The 12,606-nt window shown below is 35.6% G+C and overlaps 1 long non-coding RNA gene across 2 annotated transcripts in view; it reads left to right on the top strand.

Moving 5' to 3' along the window:
• LOC106829323 (uncharacterized) overlaps nucleotides 1-12,606 on the top strand; it is a 561,255-nt gene that overhangs the window by 101,421 nt on the left and 447,228 nt on the right. The window lies entirely within an intron of this gene.

Genomic DNA, 12,606 nt, shown 5'->3' with positions numbered 1-12,606 from the left:
CCATTGCCTTTGCTAAATATTTGCCTTTGCCAGTGACATATTTTTCTTTCAGATATTTTCTTATTTCTAGTTATGGCCTTTTCTTTTCCACTTAAAGAAGACCCTATAACACTTCTTGTAAGGCTGGTTTAGTAGTGATGAACTCCTTTAGTTTTTGCTTGTCTGGGAAACTCTTTATCTCTTCTTCAATTCTGAATGATAACCTTTCTGGGTAGAGTATTCTTGGTTGTAAGTTTTTTCTGTTCAGAACTTTAAATATATTGTGCCACTCCCTTCTGGCCTGCAAAGTTTCTGCTGAAAAATCAACGGATAGTCTTATGGAAGTTCCCTTGTACATAACTAGTTGTTTTTCTCTTGCTACTTTTAAGATTATCTCTTTATCTTTAACTTTTGACATTTTAATTATAGCATTTCTTGGTGTGGACCTCTTTGGGTTTATCTTGTTTGGAAATCTCTGTGCTTCCTAGATCTGGATGTCTGTTCCTCACCCAGATTAGGAAAGTTTTCAGCCATTATTTCTTCAAATAAGTTTTCTACACCTTTCTCTCTCTCTTCTCCTGCTGGGACACCTGTGAATGTTAGTACATTTGATGTTGTCCCAGAGGTCCCTTAAAACTATTCTCATTTTTTAAAATTCTTTTTTCTTTTTGCTGTTCTGATTGAGTGATTTCCACTGTTTTTTCTTGCAGATTGCTGATCTATTCTTCTGTGTCATCTAATCTGCTGTTGATTCCCTTTAGTATATTTTTCATTTCAGTTATTGTATTCTTTAGCTGTGATTGATTCTATCTTATATTTCTAAGACTTTGTTGAAGTTCTCACTATGTTCCTCCATTCTTTTTCCCAGATCAGTAAGCATCTTTTGATCATTACTTCAAGCTCTTTATCAGGTAAATTACTTATCTTTATTTCATTTCTGTTTTTTTTTTTCTGGGGTTTTGTCTTGTTCTTTTGTTTGGAACATATTCCTTTGTCTCCTCATTTTATTTGACTCTCTGTGTTTGTTTCTATGAATTAGGTGAAACAGCTATCTCTCTCAGTCTTGAAGGAGTGGCCTTGTGTAGGAACATCCCCTCTGTAGACTATCTCTCTTAGGGTAAGACCAAATCCTTAACATGGCCTACAAGGTCCTCTATACTATGGGCCCACTCCCTTCCCAGGTGCATTCAACTTTTACTCCTTTAACTCCTACTCTTTCTTTGGATTTCCACTGGGTCCCCATGTCTTCAGGCAATTCTTTCTTGCCCTCCTGCCAATTCTTCTCCTGTAGCACCATGTACATTGGTCTTGTAGCTCTTATCATAGTTGAAACTATTCATTTATTTATTTTGTTTGCTTATTAACACTTGTATTTTCCATGGATGTGAGCTCCATGAGGCTAGAGTCTGTCTTAGTTAGTTTGGGCTTCTATAACAAGAATACCATAGATTGGATGGCTTAAACAACAGACATTTATTTCTCACAGTTCTGGAAGCTGAGGAGTCCAAGATCCAGGTGGGTAGATTTGATATCTGGTGATGACCTGCTTCCTGGGTTGTAGATGGCCACCTTCTTGTGTGTCCTCAGATGGCCTTTCTTTGCTGCCTATGCCTGGAGAGAGAGCTCTCATGCCTCCTCCTTGTCTTATAAGGACACCAATCCTTTACTGAGGGCACCATTCTCATTACCTCGTCTAAATCTAATTACCTCCCAATGGTCCCATCTCCTTAGAGCCATCACATTGGGGTTTAGGGTTTCAACATATGAATTTTAGGGGCATACAAACATTCAGCCTATACAGAGTCTGTTCAGTATTGAATTTCCAGTGGTTAGCACAGCAACCAGTTGTCATTCAATGAATGCTTACTAATCATATATGTATATATGTAAATATATAAATGTATATGTAAATTATATATGTTTTATATATGTATATCCATTCTACCACTAGACTATATATATATATATATATAAGACATATATATTATGTAATATTAGATAATGTTGCAGAGCATATGGCTTTTTTCCCCTGTTAATTTATTTACCCAACATAAATTCCTTGAGATGGAAATACTAAGTAAAACAGTAAAAGCCTCTCGAAATCTTGATATATATTGCTAAATTGCTTTCCTAAAGAGTTATAGCAATTATATACCAAAGTGTATGAATGCAAACAAATATGGTTACATACTTACTGTGTACATGTCCTGTTTTAGGTATTGTGAAGCAAATGATATCTTTGGGAGAGAAAGAAATGGCATTATAAAGTTAAGACTTGGAATTATGATGTAATTGGAAAAATACAGGAACATGAATAGGAAACAAGTCTTAGGAGGATGCAAAATTGTAGTATAAGAAATGTAGGAAGCCCAGGGGATATTGAGAAGATATCAGGAATATTAAAAATGTAAAGCTGGAGTTCTTAAACATAGCGTTGAGATTGAGTGAGAGAGCTACAGAAGAAGGGGTAAGTGTTTTAGGATGAGCCGTATATTCGTTTCCTGGGGCTGCAGTAACAAAAGTTCCACGAACCGTGTAGCTTATACCATTTATTGTCTCACAGTTTTGGAGGCTAGATGTCTGAGATGAAGGTGTTGGCAGGGTTGGTTCCTTCTGAGGGCTGTAAGGGAGAATCTGTTCCATTTCCCTCTCTTAGCTTTCTGGTATCCCCTCTCTGGAATTCCTTGCCTTGAAGATGACGTTCTCCCTGTGTCTTGCTTCCATTGTCTTGCTTCTATGTCTCTGTGTCCAAATTTCCCCTTTTTTTGTAAGGTCACAGTCATATTGGCTTAGGGCCCATCCTAGTAGCCTCATCTTAACTTGATCTTCTGCAAAGACCTATTTCCAAATAAGGTCACATTCACAGGTACTGGGGGTTTGTGAATTCCAACATCCTTTTGGGAGACTCAATTCAACTCATGACAAGCCCAAAATGCAAATTTGTGAGCAGATAAGGATGGATTAAGTACAGTACAAAGCGTGAGTTTTGAAGTTAGGCAGTGCTAGGTTTCAGTCCCAATTTGGCTTTTTATTGCTTCTGTGATTTTGAGTAAGTTATTTAATGTCTCTGAACCTGTAGTTGCCTCATCTTAAAATGGAATTAATTATGCTTATTTTACAGTGTTATTATGAGGATTGGAGCTAATGAAAGGAAAGTATCTTAGCATAGCACATGACACTTCATAAATGTTTGATAAATGATACCTTAAAAATGTCACTGTTCATGAAAAAGAATCCATATTCAGAAGTGGTGTGTTTTCCCCAAGGCTAATGGGCCAGGGAATCATTTCTGAATGGGGATCTGAGCATCATAGTTAATCTCTGTTTGGAGAAGATTTCTCCCAATGAAGCTTTAGGATCCCAAGTAATGGACAAAGGACACCTGACCTGGATAGACCAACACTGAGTCAGGAACAATCATTGAAGACTTTTTTTGTCTTTTATTCTCATTTTCTCTGGCTTTCTCCTTTTTCAGCTACATAGGTGCTTCAAAGTTTATGACTGAAAATGATGTGGCAGGTCAAGGTGATAAACCAAGGTGGAGTTTTACAATTTGGTAATGTTTTGTTTTTGATACTAATTTTCCTGGTGTAGATTTGATATTTTTCAGCATCCCTAACAGTCCTCAAAAGGTTTTTAAAAAAGGGAGACATATAACTGGCCAAGGATTAGGCACCATTTTCTACATTGACTTGAGGTTGAGGAAAAGCTTAACCTAGGAGGTAACAGATCACTGTCTAGGTTGATAGACTTTTTCCAGTCTAATGGGTCACACTCCAAGTAGGGGGTCAAGAAGACACTCAGCATTTTTCAGAATCTTTCTTTTGCTGAATTGATCTGAATAAGACAAAAACTGGGGAGAAGACATTTATGTATGTATTTAATCTTTTGGCTTTAATCTGTTGGCGTTAAATGTCTAGTCAATACAGTCTGAGGTGGTAAAGGGAGAGAACATGTTTTATTTTGCAGATGGAGAAGGGGTAATTTTAGTGTTTTCTAGATGAAGGTAAAATGATTGGAATAATATATGAGCTACTTGTGGCATACTCAAATGGGAATAGGTCTTTCTTAGGGAGAAAGTGGGGCTACTTATCTGCTCTCTGAACCTGGGCTTTGAAATCACTAAATTGTCATTTGAATCCACTTGGTTTAGATATGTGTCTTTTAAAAATGACTTTTACTTGGGACTTTTAAAATAAAGATACCAGAAAGAATTGAGAATGGTTGAAATGATGCTATGTAAAAACTGTACGTTTTTTTAAAGTTGTAATAAGAAACAAGCTACTCCTAAGATTCTAAATGTCTTTTTCTAATCTGGGAATTAGTGAAATCTTTAGATTGGTATAGCTATGGAAATATGTCTCCCTGGTCCAGAGTGCATTTCCCGTTGTTGTAGTTGTAGCTGTACATTGTAGAGTAATCCTCATCTGCAATCCATGCTCCTTCACATTCCAGATATCTTCTGTACTAGTTCCGTCATTGACTTGAATCAGAGTCTAAAGACTCCTTGTCTAGAGTTCTCAGTCTCACTAATTGCTCCACGTTAGAAGTGTAGGAACAAAATTTTGGCATGTGGAAGGAAATTCTTGGAACTTGTGCTATTTTCTATGTGTTTCATCTAGAGAGATGGAGATACTGTCTCTGGTTTGATGAATGCAATATATAGTCAGAGCCTAGGAAGGGCAGGCCACCTTCTGAAGTTAGCAGGTACACCATGGGAAATACTCAGGAAATTTTTTCTGAATGTTGATTTTTCTAAGAAGCCCTGTGAGTTTTATCACTATCCTGGTGTTCCAGGGGCCCACTGATCCACCATGGGTTTTAACTGAGCTCAGGAGACTTGACCTTGGCCTCCTGAAGACTGAACAACAGGAGGCCCTCATCTGAATTGTGGGCCCCCTGGAAGGTCTAACAGTTTCAGCAATAGCAGTAGGTCATCTGCTGTCCCATCATAATGCTCTAATAGTTAACAAACCATATTTGGCACTTAGAAACCCTGGGCTCTTAAAGCGAGGGTGTAGGCAAGGAAGCAACTCCTGTCTTCTCTCTCTCAGCTCTGTGTCTCAGGGGAAGATATTCTCAAAGTCTTGGCATCCTTTTGTAGGATATATGTGGTTGGCATCAGAAGCTGGAGGGCAAGATCTTCTTGCACTACGGCTCCTGTTTGGGAAGCCTGAGGAGAAGGGGTGAGTCATAGGGTGTCACAGAATAGTCAAGATGAAGAATGCTAGTCCTGGCAGTCTGGGCCTGAAGCCGGGGCTCTGTTTTTTCATTGCGCTTTCTCAAGTTGCCTCTTTTGGCTTAAGAGCTCACCTAAGATTAGTCTGTTAGAAGGCGGAGTTCTCTTAATTGGCTCAATTGCTTTATCTTGCTTATAAAAGCAAAGTTTAATACCACTGAAAACTATAACATTTTTATGGCAAATATCAATTAAAAATATAAAGTTATTTCTAATTTTTTCACTCAAATGATATGTTGCAAATTAGAACCTCCTTAATGTAGAAAGAGATTGTTTCAGTGTGACAGTTACTTTTCCTTTACACAAGTTGGGAAAATCATAACAATGTTCTTTAGAAATTTCTCCCATATAATTGTGTTAAAATTATTTAATGAGTGATCCATCATTTCCTTGCTGATTTGAAATACCACCTTTATGTTCACACATATGCCTGGTTTTATTTCTGGGTTCTCTTCCTTCCAGTGACCTATTTTTCAATTCTTCTACCAGGACCATATTGTTTTCTAATGTAACATTAAGGTATATTTTGAATGTGTAGGACCAGGATCCACTATTTATTTTTCATGAATTTCTCTATAATGCTGCATTTATTCTTTTGGAAAATCTTTTTAATTTAAAGGAAATATGTTAATATCACTAGGATTTTGGTTGGACTTACATTGAATTGATAGGTTAACTAAGGCAATGGTCAATATCCTTGCAATGTTTAATCTTTCCATCCAGGAACATGATATATTTCTCCACTTTGAAAGTCTTCTTTTTGCTCCTTCAGCAAAATTTTATGGTTTTCTTTATTCAGAGTAGTATATTTGTATATTTTTGGCTAAATATTTTCTTGCTTAATCAAATTTTATGTTATAAAATTATAAAATTTTTCTCTTTGTTTTATAAGTTGGATTTAAAAAATTAATGATTGTTCTGTTATTGCAGGAATATGAAAAACTTACTGATTTTGGTATATTTATCTCATATCCAAAATCCTAATAGAACTATTTTAGTACTTCTACTATTTTTTCAGTTGATTTTCTTGGATTTTTGGATTGTCTTGGGTAAAGAATTATGTGGTTTTGTCTCTGATATTTGTGACCTTGATTTGTTTTTCCTGATTACTTTTATTGGCTAGGACCATCAGAATAAAAGTTGTGGGTAGGGGGCATCCTAGTTTTGTCTCCAGATTTAATGAGACTATTTTGGTGGGGTTTTTTTTCTATTTTTTTTTAATTGCAGTAACATTGGATTATAACATTATATAGCTTTTGGATGTACATCATAATGTATTTTGAATTCTGTGTAGATTACATCATGTTCACTAACCAAAAACTAATTATAGTCCATCCCCTCACATGTGAGCCTAATCACCCTTTTGCCCTCCTCTCCACCCCCCATGGTAACCACCAATCCAATCTCCTTTGCTGTGTGTTTGTTTGTCGTTTTTATCTTCTACTTATGAGTGAGATCATACGGTATTTGACTTTCTCCTTCTGACTTTCTCAGCATAATACCCTCGAGGTCCATCTATGTTGTCACAAATGGCTGGATTTCATCATTTCTTATGGCTGAGTAGTATTCCATTGTGTATAAATACCGTATCTTCTTTATCCATTCGTCCCTTGATGGGCACCTAGGTTGTTTCCAAGTCTTGGCTATTGTGTATAATGCTGCAATGAACATAAGGGTGCAGGTATCTTTATGCCTTTGTGTTTTCAAGTTCTTTGGATAAATACCCAGCAGTGGGATAGCTGGATCATATGGTAGATCTATCCTAAATTTTCTGAGGATACTCCATCCTACTTTCCATAGTGGCTGCACCAGTTTGCACTGCCACCAGCAGTGAACAAGGGTTCCCTTCTCTCCACATCCTCTCCAACATTTGTTGTTTCCTATCTTGTTAATTATAGCCATTCTGACCGGAGCGAGGTGCTACCTCATTGTAGTTTTGATGTCCATTTCCCTGATAGCTAATGATGTTGACCATCTTTTATTTTGGTGTTTTATGTTCTCTTGGTTTCCAACTCTATTGAGTTGGAGGAGTTTAAATTACATAGAACTTACTATTTTTTGAATTTTGATAGAACTTTCATATAAAAATACCTGGGCCTGGTGAATTTTGGAGGAATAAATCTTTGACTACATTTTCCATTTTCTCTGTGGTTATTGGTCTGAATTTTCATATTTTCTGTCACTTTTTGCACTTTGATAATTTAAATTTTCTTATGTAATAATCTCTTTCTTGTAGTTTCAATTTTATTGGTTAAGGAGTTGTACACAATATTCTCTTATAATAAAAAATCTCCATCTTATAATTACATTTCTCTTTCTTCATCTTTTTATTATTTATGTCTTATTTCTTTCTTTCTTGGTTAAACTTGTTTTACATATATCTATTTTAGTAATCTTTCCAAAGGCTTTTTATTTCTTAGGTCTGCCATTTTTATGTTTATTGCGTGAATTTTTCTTTATTAATAGCATTTCTTTTTAAATTATTTTTTGTTTTATTTTGTTATCCTTTTTTTGTAGCTCCTTATTTGAATATTTAGTTTATTTTCAGTTGTTTTCTAATAAATGTATTTAGGGTTATGCATTTTCTTGTAAGTGCCACTTTGGTTGCACCTCACAGGTTTTAATATATAGTATTCTCATAGTTGTTTATTTGTAAGTAGATTAATTTTACTGGCTTTCAAAGTACTCTACTTTTGTTATAAACTTATAGTATTGAATTGTGACTAGATAGTATGGCCTGTAAATTTCAACTTTGGGGAATTCATTGAGAGTTTTATTGTGACTACACATGGCTATTTGTTTTTGGTTGTATTTCATTGTTGCTTGAAAGGAAAGATATTCTCTGTATGTTTGGTGTTCATTCTGTATACATTAATAAAACAAATCTAGTAATAGTGTTATTCAAATTCTCTGTAGACTTCTTTATTTTTGGCCTACTTATCCTACTCTTTTCTGAGAGAGATGAGGTAAGGTTTTCTATTATAATTTTGACTTTGTGAATAAATCTACATTTTTTTCTAATAGCTTTTGCTTTATATTTTGACAGTATGCTATTTAGTCATGATGGCTCATGACTGTGGTTATCTTCTTGGAGGAATTACAGCTTATATCACTATAAATCCCTCCTTGTCTCATTTCATGCTTTTTGACTTGAATTCTACTTTTTCTGGTGCTAATAATGCCACATATGCTTTCTTTTATTGTGGTATGCCTGCCGTATATTTATCTGTGCTTTATTTTTAAACTTTCTCTTTTTGTTGTAAGCAGCATTTTGCTAGAAATTAAATCTTTATTTTTATTGATATGTTTGGTCTTATTCTGCCAACTTTATTTTATGTTTTCATTTTATCATACTTTATGAGGTATATATCTATTTTTCTTATCCTGGTTTTTCTCCCTAGATTAAATTATTTTCTTTGTTCCTTTTCCCTTTTTAGTGACTTGAAAAAACTTTCTATTTTGTTCTTTATCTTAAAATTTTTAATGAACATATTGAAACATTTTTCTGTGTAAAAAATTAACAATTAACTGTATCTAGTTCCACGCCATCTCCGTCTTTCATTCCTTATACCCAGAATTTATTATAATTGTCTAGATTTTGTTCCTAAGATGTTATTTATCAATGTTTACATTTTAAATAGGCTTTACTTTTTAGAACAGTTTTATATTTACTGAAAAAATTTAAAATATAATAAGGAGAGTTCTCATATACCCCATGCCCAGTTTCCCCTGTTATTAGCATCTTTCATCAGTATAGTACATTTATTACAATTAATGAACCAATATCAATGTAGTATTATTAAATGAAGTCCATACTTTATTCATATTTCCTTCATTTTTAAAAAATCTAATATACTTTTCTGTTCCAGGATCCCATTACACCTTGTCGTCATGTATCGTTAGACTCCTCTTGGCTGTGACAGTTTCTCAGACTTTTCTTTCCTTTTTTTCATGACTGTATTAATTTCTTGTGCCTACTGTAACAAATTACCACAAAATGGATGGCTTAAAACAATGGAAATGTATTCATTTGCAGTTCTAGAGGCTGCATGTCCAAAATCTAGCAGGGCCACAGTCTCTCTGGGGGCTTTAGGGGAGAATCTATTCCCCGCCTCTTCCAGTTTCTGGTAGCTGCCATGGCCTTCCATGGTTTGTGGCTGCATCGCTCCAGCATGCCTTCTCCTGTATGCGTCTCTGTGTTAGACCTCCCTTTACATATATCTTATAAGGACACTTGTGATGGCATGTAGGGTCAACTGAGATAATCCAGGGTAATCTCTTCACTTCAAAATCCTTAACTTAATCACATCTGCAAAGACTCCTTTTCCAAGTAAAATAACATTTGCAAGTGCCAGGGATTAGGATCTGACATCTTTGGGTAGCCATTATTAAATTTATTCAAATGACCTAGATAATTTTGAGGAGTACTGGTCAGGTATTTTATAGGATGCCCTCTAATGGACTTTGTCTGATGTTTGTCTCATGATTTGATTGGGATTATGGGGTTTTGGAAGGTACGCCACAGAAGTAAAGTGCCATTTTCAGCATATCACGCAAGGGTATATACTATCAACATGATTTTTCCCTGTTGATATTGATCTTGATCACCTAGCTGAGGTGATGTTTGTCAAATTTCTTCACTAGAAAGTTACTCTGTTTCCCACTTTCTATACAGACCTGTTTCGAAGGAAGTTACTATGTACAGGCCGCACTGAAGGAGCAAGGAGTTATGCTCCCTTTCCTTGAGAGTAGTGTATCTACATAAATTATTTGGAAATCTTCACAGGAGATTGTCTTATCTCCCCCATTTATTTACTTATTCACTAAATTACTTATATCAGTATGGACTCACCGATCTTTATTTTATACTTTGGGTTACAATCTAATACTGCTTGATTTATTTTATTGCTAAAATTATTCCATCTTTGGCTATTGGGATCTCTTTCAGTTGGTTCCTGTGTCCCTTCGACATACATCCCATCAGTTTTTTTTTCTGAGCACTTTCTAACTTTCTGGCACATAAAATGCTCTAGTCTCATCTTGTATATTTTCTGCCTGAATCCTAGAATCAGCTATTTCTTCAAGAAGCCATGGATCCTTTTATTGGAGAATGTTATTAGAAACAAGATTTGGTGTCAAGTGTGCTCATGCCGCTGGAGTGTCATTTCTTTTAGATTCTCTCAGCTGACAGAGCAAGGAAATATATATTTGTATACTAACCCAGTATATGCACATGTCTGTAAACATTTCTATGTGTAATCATCTGTACACATATTAAGCTAAAGATGAGTTTTTGCTGATGTCTCTAGTTCTAATCCATCACCATATGGATCATACTTGCCTACTCCTCTTACTTATCTGTAAATTTCCATTCCAACAGTGAGACACTTGGCTCCTACCATCCACTATCCGTTTATTTAATTGATAAATTCCAAAATAACATATATGGCAGTATCAGAATTGTCAACTCATACCCTCATGGGAAACAACTTGATTAACTTGAGTACAATGCTTAGGTAACACTTCCTTTGCCTTTAGTGTTATAGAGGCCACTCATTTCCAGAGTTACTTAGGTCAGCATCTTTTTACCCTGCCCCCTCCAGGGAGGTTTTTTTCTATACATTTATTATTTACAGTTAGGTTGTTTTGTCATAGTCTGCATTCCTTTCTAGAATCACTTGATCTCCTAAGTAATTCTTTTAATTTCAGTAAAGTTCACTTTTTACTTTGTAAAGTTCTATGGATTAGGACAAATCCGAATATCATATATCTACCGTTGCAGTGTCATACAGAATACTTTCTCTGACCTCAAAATCCCCTGTGCTAAAAATCATCTATTCAGCTTTCCTACTTCCCCCAAGCCTCTGGCAACCACTGATCTTTTTACTTTCTCTGTAATTTTGCCTTTTTCAGATGGTTGTGTAATTGGAATCATACAGTATGCAACCTTGTCAGACTAGCTTATTTCACATAGCTATAAGCATTTAAGGTTTATCAATGCCTTTTTTGATTTCTAGCATTTCCTTTGATTCTTAGTTTCTATCTCTCTGCTTACATTACCCGTATGTTCTTGCATTTTGCCTACATTTTCCATTAGAACTGTTTACATGTTAATCATCGTTATTTAAAATTCCCTGTGTGATAATTCCAAAATCTGTATCATATCAAGTCTGTTTTTGGTACTTGCTTTGATTCTTTAGACTGTGTGGGTTTTTTTAACTTGCTTTTAGCATACCTTGTCATTTTTGGTTGAAAGCTGGACATGGTATATTGGCTAATAGGAACTGAGGTAAATAGACCTTTAGTGTAAGGTTTTATGTTAATCTGGCTGGGAGTTAGGCTACGTTTTAATGTTGTCTGTAACTGTAGATACCAGAGGCTTCAGTTTCCTCTAATGTCCTTGATTTTGTCTCCCCTGTTGCGTTTGAGTTTCCCTAAGAACTTGTTAAATAGAATCTGTATCTTGCAGCTCCTTCCACAGTAATCCACTATTATTATGTTGGAGCTCTATTGATGTGGTGGTAAGGTATGGGAGAGGGGAAGCATTTTATAATTTTAAAATGAAATCTCAGTCTTTTAATGGATCTGTGACCCTTCACAAATGTTTCTTAGCTTTCCCTCTCCCCTTAGGTAAGACAAGAAGCCTAGAGGGGCCTGGAGTTTGATAATTGCCCTTCCCCCAGGTCAGATAAGGCTCTGGTAAAGTCTTTTCCCTTGGAGAGTAGACCTCTTTTGTGGAGAATGCTCTGGATTCTTTCATAACATTTACTTTTCCTCTCCTCCTCCAGGAAATAGAAAGGAATTTTAAATAGATCTTCACCTTGAGAACCTGGTGGAGTTCTTTGCGGTAAAACCCGTGAAAGTGTGGGGACCTCCCTAAGTCTGCGCCTCTAGCAGTTTCTCGCTATCAAGCTAGTCCACATTCAGCCTCCAGCAATTTATAGAATTACCGTTTAAGTGGTTCTACCACTTAAGTGGAGATTATGGCTCTAGTGCCTTCTGTTCCAAGTAAGCTGATCTTAGCTGAGCTTGAATATCATGTTGATATTATAAACTATTGCAAGCTGTGATTGGCTGTGATTTCAGGGTGGTGGTTTTCCCTGTGACCTCAATTTTCTGATGGGTCCAAGAAATATTGATTTTTAGTTTGTTCTGCTTTTTTCTTGTTCTAAGGATGGGAGTGACTACTTCCAAGCTCTTTACACGTTGGAACTAAAAGCAGAGATTGTTTTATTTTTAACTTAGCATTTTACTCTTTTTCCATTTTAAGAAACATGGCAAAAATTTACATAATGTTTAGTAGGTACCGGGCACTGTACCAAATATTTTTGTATTAACCAATTTAACTTCCACAATGACCCTATCATGTAGATATTATAATCATCATC

Source organism: Equus asinus, chromosome 5 (genome assembly GCF_041296235.1).
Source record: "Equus asinus isolate D_3611 breed Donkey chromosome 5, EquAss-T2T_v2, whole genome shotgun sequence".
NCBI classification, from domain to species: domain Eukaryota; kingdom Metazoa; phylum Chordata; class Mammalia; order Perissodactyla; family Equidae; genus Equus; species Equus asinus.
Note: the sequence above shows the minus strand (reverse complement) of the source record. Positions and strands in the feature narration are given on the sequence as shown.